The 13,484-nt window shown below is 36.3% G+C and overlaps 1 protein-coding gene across 1 annotated transcript in view; it reads right to left on the bottom strand.

Annotated features, from left to right (window-relative positions):
* LOC141497969 (uncharacterized) overlaps window positions 1-13,484 on the bottom strand; it is an 81,996-nt gene that overhangs the window by 47,618 nt on the left and 20,894 nt on the right.

The raw sequence follows: 13,484 nt of genomic DNA, 5'->3' as shown, positions 1-13,484 counted from the left end.
GTTCATTTTGGTGAGATGAGTTGTGCCAGAACAAATAGACATTGCCCAAGGACAACTTTTGATTGCCTGATTTGGAAGAGAAGAGATTAGGAATGAGAAGACGTAGAAACTAGGCTATCAGTCTTTATTTATTTTTATTTTTATTTTTTAGGTTTTTTTGCAAGGCAAATGGGGTTGGGTGGCTTGCCCAGGGCCACACAGCTAGGTAATTGTTGGGTGTCTGAGACCAGATTTGAACCCAGGTGCTCCTGACTCCAGGGCCTGTGCTTTAACCACTGTGCCACCTAGCCACCCCCAGTCTTCATTTATTTATTTTTTTGACCAGATCTATTATTTTATCAATGTGGGGAGCTTTTGGTGAGTATCTCTCCCATTGCAGATGGCCACATGCTCTTCAGCTAAAAGAGCCAAAGAAAGCTGTTTGGCGTCCTAAGAGATTGCCAAGGGTAAAATCTGACACAGAGGCAAGACTTGAATCCAGGCTAACTCTCTCTTTCCACCATGCTGTTTGCCTTGTCATCTGATCTTAAGTAAAGTTTTTTGAATTTCTGTCCCTTCATTATTTCTGGGGTATTATCCTTTATCTTGGTCCAGAGCTGAGACACTGAGATTCAAGTATATGAATTCTCAGTAAGTCAATAGCAAATGAGCTATAGTGCAAAAGCATTACAAAAGGTATAAAATATTATCCAACATGTAATGTTTGATATTCTTTTTTGGGTCTTGACTGATGAATTTGTTGAAGAATGCACATCTGGTAACTGCTTTCCAACTTAAGAGTATTAAAGTTGCTGAGGGTTTTGAGAGGTTAAGAGTCAACACCAGGTTATTGTAACTGGAATTTGGAGGCCAATTCCCTATCCCTGGGGCTTCTCTCAGGTAAAAAAAAAGCTAACTCAATCTTTGAGCATTTATTGCCTGGCTTCTTTATAAGCATATGCAAGGCTCTAGGCACATCAGAGTTTTTAAAACCTCAGGATCTAAAATCTAAATTTTAAAGGGAGAATATATCATGTGACATGAAGAATTTTAGGACTAGAGAGAGTCTGAGAGTTCATTTTCATCTGTATAAAGACAGGTAAGTTACAACTCTCTTGTACTGTTGAAGAACCTGCAGGTGAGAGAACTTGCCCAGATTATACAGTTGTATCTAGAAAAGAACCCAGTTCCCTTGACTCTCCATACTATCCTTTCTACCATATAATTTGATGTTGAAACCTCTATACATTTTAGGAAAAAACCCAAAGAGAAAGTGAATGATGAGTTCTAGGAGCTGAGTTTGGAACTTTCTTATGTAGAAGTATGGGCCAAAAGTGGGTTCTGAACAAAGGGAAAATAGGTGAAGATCTCTAATGTGTTACAAAAATGGTCACAGTATTACAATGCCCAGAGTACTGAAGATCTGGCCCCCATATCTTTTATTTTTGGCAGTCTAGTTTCTATTTGAACTCAGGTCCTACCTGATCCAGGGTCAGTGCTCTATCTATTGCACCATCTAGCTGCCCTCCCCATATTTTTCCTATTGTTTGCTAAATGCATTCATTTATTTTTATTAATGGAAATGTATCTCCAGTTGTAAATTGGAGAATTCAAGCTATGGGAAAACATTTTACTTTGCAACAAATTCAGTTGTAACACATTTATTCCATTAAGTAATACCCATAAACAGTGATTTAATAATTACATAGGCATATCAGAAAATAAATGATTTCTAGAGATGTAAGGTATTGCAAAACCTGAGGAATTTACAAGAAATGAAGCTGCTTAAAAACATTAAGTGTGAAAAATGAAAACTAAGCAGAACATAACTAACAGTATGACCAGAGGGTCTTAAGAACCTCTTGATAGCTGCTTTATTGGATTGAAGATTCATTGAGAAATTTTGGTTTTCATTCTTTCATTCTTCAATAAATATTTTCCTTCTCACATCCATTGATGTTTTCCCTATTTATCTTCTCTCTCCATTTTTATATCATTTCCCTTTTCTTATTTTCATTTCCCCAGTCTCTAACTTGGCACTGTTTCCCCTTGCTTAACATGGCTCTCAATTCTTCCACTTCTAGGAGGTCAAATGACTGTTTTTGTCTGTGTGTTTGTGTTTGTGTTTGTGTGTGTGTGTGTGTGTGTGTGTGTGTGTGTGTGTGTTTAAAATGAGATTGTATATTCTTACATTTAGGATGGGTGGGCTGAAGGTGACCCTTGGAAGAACCAAATAAATGGGATCCTACTGTATTGACCAACACTTATGTTGGCAAAATTCAAGAGCTGTTGAAAGCCAGGGAGGGAATATTGGGATTGATGGTCGCAAATTCTATTCTTGCAAGTGTGCCCTTGAATGCTATCTAATTTTTCTCTACTGTTGTTTTTTTCATTAATGAAATTGGTGTGATGCTTATCTACCTCCCATGAATATTGTTAAGACTAATTAGTTGATGGTGGTCAAACATTTTTTATAATAAAAAGTGTTCTAAAGTATGTGACATCATTGTAATGCTAGCATTCACTACTAGTCTACTCTTTCTGTGTTCCTTTTCCCTGCTCTAGCAGCATTACTAATGTGCCCACTTTTTAAAAACTCAACATAGTTTTGTGCAGCTTTACACCCTTACCCTCTTCTTCCTATTGGGGATGCTGCGGCTGGTAGATTGACTTTAGAAAACAGTTGTTTGGTAAACACCAGAAGTCAAGGACGACCAGGTTGCCAGAAGAAGAGGGAGCCAGTCCAGTTCAGAAAAAGGCAGCGGGTTAAAGATTCTAGGGTGATCACTACCTCAATGGAACCCCTGAGAGGCCATCCTACTTTCAGCCCAGATGAGATAGGAAGAGCCCATGTCCCCCCCCAAAAAAATATGACTTACACATAACTTTTAAAAGACAGTATAATTTTATACTGAATAAAGACAAGTATATCTGATAGGCTTCTGAAATAATTGAGAACTCAGGAGCAGAGCAGTCAGCTTATTATTACAGTTCTGCAGTCATCTCCACAGGACTCTGGATAGTGGCTTTCTTGTTATTTATGTGAGAAGGGTGACTAAGTTACCCTTAGCACACTGAAGATCTGGTTGGACTAGCAAAATGTCTGAAGGCTTCAGGCTTATAAATATTCCTAATATCATCCTGGCTTGATACAATTTTGTTTTTAAAGCAATGGACTGGGAGACAGAACATTTGGGTTTGACCAGATTCAGTACTTAATGTCTGACTTCAGGGAAGCCACTGAAAGTCTCTGAGCTGAAATTCTCTCCTTTATAAAAAGAAGGCTCATCCTTGCAGTGTTAACCTTTATTGTGAGCCAAATACTTGCAGATGGCAAAGTACTTTGGAAACCTATAGTAGCCACCTGGAAGTCCAGATTTCAGATGTAGATTTTTCTGATTTCTATCTTTTTCGGCAAAGCACAAGATGAACCCCCTTCTTTTTCTGTTAGTTGATGGGTTTTCTAACAGTGGGCTAAGTGAAAGTACCTAAGAGGTTCTTTTGAAAATCATTTAGGGAATTGTTATGAGTGGATAGCAACCTGAGAAGGCATTCTTAACTTTTTCTGTGTCAATCTTTGGCAGTCTGGTGAAGTTTATATATCTCTTCTCAACATAGTTACATAATTTTAATTGCACAAAGTGAAATGCATACAAAGTAACCCATCATTTTCAAACCTAGTTATGAATCTATTAGAGAAATGTGATATAGCAATATGTCTAGCAACAGTTCTCTAATAACTACTAAATGACATTTCAAGATAATTCACAACAAATAAATGGTATGAAAATATCTGATTTCTATTGGTGACAGGTATTGCTAACATTGCTGTGATTTGTTGGTAACATTCATAATGAAAGGAAATGTTAAATTTCAGTTAGAGGTTAATATAAATAAAAGATGTAAAAAAAATTTAAAAAAAAGAAAAGTGACGGAAGATTTGGCAGCAAATTTTAATCATTTAACTAGGCACCAAGCATTTTTAAATGTTTACTAAGTTCCAAGCCCTGTGTTAAATAAAAATAAAACCCAAACAAACAAAAAACCAGTTCCTCCTTTCCTGCTTTCAGAAGGTCACATTACAATGATAATGTGATAATGTGAAAATAATCATGTACACCCAGAATTTAGATACATGAAACAAACGGAAGGTATTCACAAAGAGGAAGCAACTAGTAGGTCAAGATACTGGGAAAGAATTTCTGCATAAAGCAATACTTGAAATTTATATTGATAGAAGGGACAACTAGGTGAGGCAGCAGACGGAGCACTGGGTCTGGAGTCAGGAGGACCTGGGTTCAAATCAGCTTCAGAACTTATTACCTGGGTGACCCTGGACAAGTCTCTTTACCCCATTTGCCTCAATTTCCTTATTTGTATAATGAGTTGGAGAAGAGAATGGCAAACTACTTCAGGTTCTTTGCCAAGAAAATCCCAAATAGGGTCAAAAAGAGTTGGACATAACTAAAAAGGTTGAACAGCAGCAACAAAAATCTTGACAGAAACCAGGTACATTAACAACCAGAGGGGAGGAAGGAAAGGATTTCATGCTATACAGCTGTGCAAAGGCAAGGAGATGGGAAATAAGGTGTCATATGTGGGGAAAAGGAAATATGGCAATGTAAATGAACTTTAGAGTGTGAGCAGTAGTAAAGTGTAAAAAAAGACTGGAAAGGTAGGAAAAAGTTCTAAAGGCTAACAGAGAGCAAGGTATTAGGGGAAAGAGTGAATTCTGTTTTGGATGTGGTGAGTTTGAAATTCCTATGGGAGAAAACTAGAGAAAGAGAGAGAGGGGGGCAGCTAGGTGATGCAATGGATAGAGCACCAGCCCTGGAGTCAGGAGGACCTGAGTTCAAATTCAGTCTCAAATGCTTAATAATTACCTAGCTGTGTGACCTTGGGCACATCACTTAACCCCAAAACCTTACGAGAGAGAGAGAGAGAGAGAGAGAGAGGAGAGAGGAGAGAAGAGAGACTAGGACTAGATATACAGATCTGGGAAGCATCTTTATAGGCATAATAATTGAATCCAGGAGCACTGATGAGGCCACCAAGTGAAATAGAGGGAAAAGAGTAGAAAGCTCAAGACAACTCTTAGGGGACATCCAATGGGCATAACAATGACAAAGAATTGAGCCATCTTATTTACAAGGTTGACATGGGAAGCTTTAGGCACCATATGCCATGATGACCCCAACTAGATGAAAAGCAAGCATAATAAAACAATTTTTAAATGGAAGACAAGGAAAGAAGTCACAATTTTGGGGAAAAGATGATTTTCATTTTTATCAAAATAGTAACATCAAGACAAATACACCAGAATACCAAAATGAAAATAAATAAATGTTTGTATCATAATTACATATATGAACATATAATGAAACAAATAATATTCACTTAAATATTATTTGAAATAAAAGAATATCATATACATATACACATTTGAAACAAATAATAATCACTTAAAATATCACTTGAAATAAAAGAAAAATAACAGATTGGAGAAATTAATGATAGATATAAAAAATAAAAACTTGATAAATGGAATTAACGCACAAAAAATGTACATATGTTTATATATCTGTGTGTAGCATTCTTAACTAGAAAAATGATCAAAGAATGTAAACAATTATCAAAAGAACTATAAATAACAAATATTTTAAAATATTAACAAACACAGGAAAAATTGTTCCAAATCACTAAAAAAATCAAAGAATGAAAATTAAAACAAATGTGGTTTCTCTCAAGCTCAATTGGCAAAGATAATAAAAGATGGCAATAATTGTTTGGAGGGGGCTTGCACTGTTGGTGGAGTTTCATATTGGGTCAACCATTCTGTAAAACAATTTGGAATTATCTTAAGAAATGTGCATACTTTTTAAACCAGATAATCATAGCTAGGTATATATTCCAATGGAGTCACAGGAAACTAAAATATGTATTAAAATTTTTTTATAGATGGAAAGAACTGAAAACAAAATAATACCCAAATAAATCATTGTACATTAATATAATGATATTTCTTCGGCATGAAAAGCAAAGAATGTGAACTATAAGAGAAGCATGGAAAGACTTAAACTACTCATCAGATATGCATAATGACCACACCAATATAAATGGAGGAAACAATAACAATGGACTGAAAGTGAAAGCTGTGTAATTTCCATCCTCAAACTTGTCCTTGAGATTATATTATTCTATTCATTGCAGAGGAAGGGGGACTATAGTTATGGCATATAACAAATACAGCTTTGATTTATACTATTTTTTTGCTGAACCCTTTTTTTACTCTTTTTTATTCTTTGTAGTTGGTTATCTGGATGGGTGGCAGGAGAGAGGTCATAATGGGAAATAAAACTGATATAAAAAGAAAAGGCATGAAATTTATTTAAAGACTAAAAGATAAGGAATAATAGCTATTCTGAGAAACCCTTAGGTATCTGGGCAAAATATGAAGGTATTCTTTTTTACTATGGGAACAAACAGTAGTGGAAGCCTCAAGAATCACTTAATGGTTCTTCCCTTCTGTCCTGGAGTGCAGATCAAAGCTGGAAGTTCAAACTCAGTTTGATGCCTGCCACACTCTTCCTCAGGCACACCTCTTCTGGTTTAGATACTCCCAAAGGAGAATTTGGGATTGGCTGTCCTTTCCAAAGAGAAGGCATCTGACAGATGCAGAATACTTCTGAGGGGAAGGTATAGGGTGGAGAATGTTTTGTCTCTTGGGTTTCCAATCCTAGATCAATATCCTGGTTGAAGGCAGGAGGAAGTTGAAGCTAAGAAGCTGGAGTTGAAGAGTATGAGATGAAGAGGGAATTCTCTGAAACTGTGGGCAGAAATAGAGATCAGAGATAAAACACATTTTGGCATTTTCCTCCAGTCTGCTCTTTCCATCCTACATCCCTTCATTAAAATGTCTCTACTGAAAGCCAGATGACAGTTGCAAAATCCAGGAAAGCTTGGGCAAAGTGTGGCTTAATGGGGTCCCCTCCAGCTACTGATTTGAGACTGAAACATTTGAACCAAAATGATGAGATTTTATTTGCTGCTTCTTTGTACTGGTGGTGACTAGGTTCTGGGACCTTCCTTCCTGAGGTCTTAGTTGATTCATTACAGGTTAACCACCCCCCCATCTTGGGGGCAGCTAGGTGGTGCAGTGGATAGAGCACCGGCCCTTGGAGTCAAGAGGACCTGAGTTCAAATGTGACCCAGACACTTAATAATTACCTAGCTGTGTGACCTTGGGCAAATCACTTAACCTCATTGTCTTCAATAAATATTTTTTTTAAAAATCTTACCTCTTATTTTTTGCTTTTTGAGGATATAGAGCCAGGATATGCTGAGCAACAATAGCACCTTCAATCCCAGGAGGAAAATTACAAAGAGCTGGCTAGAAGCAGATTGGTCTGAAAATAAAAGTGACAAAAGGGTACTGAGTAGGGCATATGGACAAGGGATGGCAGATAGTCTTTAAAATAGTTACTTTCTCACCTTAAGGTCACTAGCCTTTCTCCCAGTCCCTGGATTCTCAGCTAATCTACTTTCCAAGTGTTAGGACTTGGGCAAATATTACAGGCAGCAAGAGTCCTCACCTCATTACTTAATGTAACCCTACTGGGTTGTACCATGTTCTTGGAAAGAAATGAAGGTGACAATTTCTAATAGTGTTTCTCAACTTTGTTATTTACAACCAGAACTACTTTGGGAAAGTCACTTATGCTCTCTTGGCCTCACTTTCATCTGAATAACATCTGGAGGCACATTCCAGTTCACTTAATAGATTCATTTTGAATATATTTATTTTTACTAGTCAGAGGTTACAACTAATCAAAAGTAAAAAAAAAATATTTAACGAAATAGCAGAGGGAGAAATGCAGCAAAAAACATCTCTCATGATCCTAGGGCTATTGAGAAAAGTAACTATGCATAAGGAACATGATTGATTAGGACATAAACAAAGAGTACAAAAATACAAAATTTATGACCAAGGCATGTGTAGAGGGGTACACACATGGTATAATAGAATGAGTGATAGATGTTGAATCAGAAAAGACAAAGAATTAAGCTCCTCTAGAAGGTGTGGAGGCTAGTATGAGATGCCAGCTGTCACACCTAGGATCATCTGACCTGTGGAAAATGGTCATGATCTTTGACCTGGCAGGTGAAAATACTTTCCATTTTCTACATCAGACATGTTGAAAAACAGTCATCTCTCCAGAGTATAGCTGCTTTCCTTATTTTCCCTCAATGTGTGTGGCTGAGGGATTGTTATTCTCTAATGACAAGATACCTGGTAACTGCTACAAAGCTTCTTCATATACCTGACAAGGTTCTTTAGGTTCCAGACCACTTGGATCCTAGTTGGTGCTCTATCCATTGTATCACACTGTCTCCTTGAGACTAAGAAATAGGAAACTAAGACCATAAAATCAAGTTACTCATTTCCTCAGTGAACCTGAACAAATCACTTCCCCTTTGACCTCTGTTTTCCTAGCTGTAAAATACTAATGCTGTATTATGATCCTCACATTCCCTTCCACTTTTAACAGTTTGAATTTTAATGTCTCTTGCAGCTTAAAGAGTTTTTTGTTAAATCTCTACATCTTGAATGATTCAATGCTTAAGGTGACAGGATTTTCAACACAGGAGGCTCTAAGAATATAGATATTTCATGGGAGAAATTCCTGGACCAATATAAATGTTATAGATATACTTACTATGTTTGTTTTACTTTGGATAATAAATATAATATTAAAATTTGGGAGTGATACAGAAAATTATGAATATAGGAAATTTATAATTAGAAACAAATTTTGTAATCTTTTATGCTGTTAAATTTTGCTAATGTGTAGAATGTTATCTGCTCCTGAGATGTAAATTGAATCTTACTGTTCTATTGTTAAATTTAAAATCATTTCCAATCCCCAGCTTCCAACTTTTTTACCTGATTTCAGTACTAAGGTTGGGGAGGGGGAGGGATTTCCCCTTTGCCCTCAATAATGGTTAAGACTATAAAAATCCTGGCCTAAACTCCCCTCCAGGCACTTTCCTGGCCCCAGTCGGCTCTCTCTGACTGCATTTCTCTCTTCTTATCTTTCTATTTGTCTGTTCTGTCTCCCAAGCAACCTCACCTAGTCTTTTGTTATTCACTTCTGTCCTCAAAGTGTCTATGGCTTCTCTGGAAGGAGAATAAGTTTTTAATCTGGATACTTTGCAGCAATCTATAATAAATACTGAGAAGTTTTAAATCCCAGGGGGTATGTGAATTCATTCATTTTTCACTAACTCTCAATCTCTATGGGAGACCCCAACTCTCATCTACTACAGGAGGAAGTGATTATTGTAGGACTTTGTCAATGACCTAGGAGAATTCTGGCTTCTCCCTAAAACACAGTTTGGAATAAGGGAGAGTCCTTTTGATGCAAGGAAAAGATGTAGAGAATTATGAATGTAGCAGAAACAAAATCTGTCTGTTAAATCTTGTTAAATAGGTGCAGGTTTCCTGCTCTTGAGATGTAAATTGACTAGATGTAAAGAATTATGAATGTAGTAGAAATAAAATCTGTAATCTTAAAGGCTGTTAAATCTTGTTAAATGGTTGGAGGTTCCCCACTCTTGAGATTTAAATTGACTCCCACTGTTTCATTGTTTAATGTAAAATTTGTATCTTGATCTCCTCAGGCTTCAACTCTACCTAATTCTGGTGGGGGAGGGGGAATTCACCTTTTGCCCTCTGGATAAGGGGCAAAACCATAAAATCCGAGTTGGACCTCTGTTCTGCCTCTCACTCACTGACCCAGTCAACTCTGCTTGATTGTTCTTTTATCTCTGTGTCTCTCTTTACCTATCACTTTCTTTTGTACTGTAATTCTCTTCCACACCTACTTTCCTGGGTCTGAATTGTGATTTGTCACAGGCAATAATCAAACTCAAGCAAGTGGCTACACTTTATTGGGTGTCAAAGAGAATTTAGGCCTGATGCACATACCTGTTTTCTCAGCTACCTCAAAAGATAGAGAATAGTTTGAGCCTGGAGGCTCTGAGCTCTAGAGGACAGAGCAAGTTATGTTATCTTGGTGTATAAACTAAATTTGGCATAAATTTCACAAGATCTGAGGGTAGTGTCAATGTGGTAATGTGAATGGTCACCACTACCAAACTTCCTTCAAAATCTCTTCCACAAAACCATCTGGGATAATGCCCAATCGATATCTGAATGGGGAAAGTCAACAAAAAGTTATGGTGAATCTTTTTTCAGTAGACATTTTAAAAAGCTGTGAGAGACATTAGAAAGCAGACTGTTAAAAGTGGAAGGGAATGTGAGGATCATGATTCAACATGATTATTCTACAGCTAGGAAAACTGAGGCCAAAAGGGGAAGTGATTTGCTCAGGTTCTTTGAGGAAATGAGTAACTTGATTATGGTCTTGTTTTCCTATTTCTTGGTCCCAAAGAGACAGTGTGCAATGGATAAAGCCCCAGACTAGATTCCATGTGGCCTGGAACCTAAAGAACCTTGTTATGCAAAGGAAGATGCTTTGTGGCAGTTACCGGGCATCTGGTCATTAGAGGATAATGACCCAGTTGCTATGGGGGTGGAGTCACTCAGTTTAAGGGCAATTTAGGAAGACAGAAAGAATTATTTAAGGACACTAGGGTGGAAACTAACCAAGATTATTATTGAAGCAGCATTGACTGTGGGCTTTGAAAGCAGTAGCTACAGTAGTAGCAGCAGAAGAGCCAAGCATGCCAAAGGTGGTAAGGGTACTAAATCTCTGATATTTCAAGAGCCTTCATGCTAGCACTAGATGGAAGACTGAGGATATTTGGTATTTCTTCAACCCATTTCTCATTTCTGGGATTCAATTCCAGGATAGAAAATAACAGTCAACATCATAAGGGAACAGGACCTACCTGAGTAAGAACCAGAGTTCTGACTTGAGGGACTGTAACCAGACCTCTCCTTGTATAATACTACCTTAGAAACACTGCAAACCTACAGGTCTCCAGATTAAATTATAGAAGTTTGGGTTACTCATCCCCACAAAGGTGAGCAGAACCCAACTCTTATATGAAGTCCAAAGTCGAGAAATAGACTAGGAAAAAGAAACAAAGAACACAAAAAAAAGAAGCCTGACTGTAAAAAGCCTCTCTGGTGATAAGAAGCTCAAGAAATGACAAGAACCTTAAAAGAAGACAATGACTTGAAAACAACCACAAGCAAAGTCTCATAATAAAATCTACATTGAATTTAAGTCCAATAAGGAGACCTTGAAGATCTAAAAAAAAGAGAGAGATTTAAAAAAGAGCAAAAGAATGAATTTTAAAAATAAATTAGAGTGGCAGAGTAAAAACTGGGGAAAGAAATAAAAGTCATATAGAAGAGAATCAATAACTTGATAAAAGAGACATGAAAATAGTGAAGAAAATAACACCTTCAAAATCAGAGTAGGTTGAATAGTGAAAGAAGTATAAAAGCTTATTGAAGAAAATAATTCCTTAAAAATTGGAACTGATCAAGTTGAAGCTTATAATTCCATGAAATACCAAGTACCAATAACTAGGAAAACAATTGAGGGGCGGGTAGGTAGCACAGTGAATAGAGTACTGGCCCTGGATTCAGGAGGACCTGAGTTCAAATTTGGCCTCAGACACTTAATAATTACCTAGCTATGTGGCCTTGAAAAAAAACCCTAAAAAAAAAAAAGAAAAACAACTGACCTGAAAAATAGATTGTGGAGAGAGTTTAAGAATTGTTGATCTTTCACAATGAAAAAAAAATGAGCCCAGACATCATATTTCAAGTCATTGTAAAGGAAAATTACCCCAATATCTTGGAACCAGAGGGTGAAAAGAAATTGTGGACAAAGTAGAAATTGAAAGATTCACCGATCTCCTCCAGAAAGGTATTTTCAAAGTATATTGTCAGAGGTATATTTCAAAACTCTCAAGAATATTAAAATCAAATTCTAGAACAAGGAGATGCTACTGAAAGCAACCAGAAAGAAATAATTCAAATACCATGAAGCAACAGTCAGGTTCATACAGGATTTAGCAACAACATTTTGAAGGAGTAATATGATATTCTAGAAGACGAACTAGAATTACAGCCAAGAATAACCTTCCCGACAAAACTGAGTATAATCTCACATGGAAAGAGGGTCTATTTATTAGAGAATTTCCAATCATTTCTGATGAAAAGACCAGAACTGAATAGAAAAGTTTACAAACACAAGAGAAGCATAAAAAGGTAACCATAAGCAATTATAAAGCCAAACTTTTGACATTCCTGAATATGATGCAAAACTTTATCATTATTAGAGCAATTAGATAGAGACTACATAAATATATAGAGGAAATGGGTATGAATCTATTCTACTGTAATGGTCCCCCCAAAATGGAAAGATATGAAAGCAGGATATACTACAAAAATGGAGAAGAAGAATCAGGAAAACTATTTCATAAAAATGAGAACAAGGAAGAATTTTTACAATGGAGGTGAAAATTGGAGAGGGGAGCAGACAGTACTAGAAACTGTCTCACTGCAATTGATTCAAAGAGGCAAGAATATATAGACACATAAATTCATCTTAACCAACAGGAATGTAGGAGGGGAATGGACTAAATTAAAGTGGTAGGGGTGATAAGAGGAAGGGTAATTTAAGGGAGGCAATGATCAGAAGCAAAACTGGCTTTTGAGGAAGCTATGAGATTAAAAAAAAGAGAAGCATAAATAGGAAAGAATAGGCTGGAGGGAAATATAGAGTTGGCATTCATAAACTATAAATGTGAATGAATGAACTTACTCAAAAATTGGATAAGGATAGAATGGATTATATACTAGAATTTAGCAAAAGAAAAACAATTGAAGCAGAAGAACACATTTAGAATTAAAATAAGTGATTGGAGCAAAATCTATTATGATAGCTGAAGTAAAAAGCAGGTGTTAGAAATCATGATCTCAAACAAAGCATAAGCAAATATAAACCAAATTAAAATATAATCAGAGAAATTACATTTTGTTAAAAAAATAACTATAGAAAATGAAGTAATTCCATACTGATCATACATGCTCCAGGTGGCACAACCTCCAAAGTCTTTAAGAAAACATTAAATGAATGATGGGAAGAAATAGACAGTAAAACTATACAAGTAGGGGACATCAAATTTCCCCTCACAGATCTAGGTAAATATAACCATTAAATAAATAAGAAATGAGATGAACAAAATTTTATAAAAGTTAGACATGATAGACCTCTGAAGAATAATGAACAGGACTGAACCAGGAGAACATTGTACAAAGTAACAGAGATATTTTAGTGATAGTCAACTGTGAAAGATGTAGCCACTCTGATCAATCAATACAGTGACCTCTGAAAATTCCAAAGGGATCATAATGAAAAATGCTATATACCTCCAGAGACAGAACTGATGTTTAACATGAATACAAATTAAAATATATGTTTTCTTATCCTTCTTTCCTCCCTCCCTTCCTTTCTCCAACA

Source organism: Macrotis lagotis, chromosome 1 (genome assembly GCF_037893015.1).
Source record: "Macrotis lagotis isolate mMagLag1 chromosome 1, bilby.v1.9.chrom.fasta, whole genome shotgun sequence".
Classification (NCBI taxonomy): domain Eukaryota; kingdom Metazoa; phylum Chordata; class Mammalia; order Peramelemorphia; family Peramelidae; genus Macrotis; species Macrotis lagotis.
Note: the sequence above shows the minus strand (reverse complement) of the source record. Positions and strands in the feature narration are given on the sequence as shown.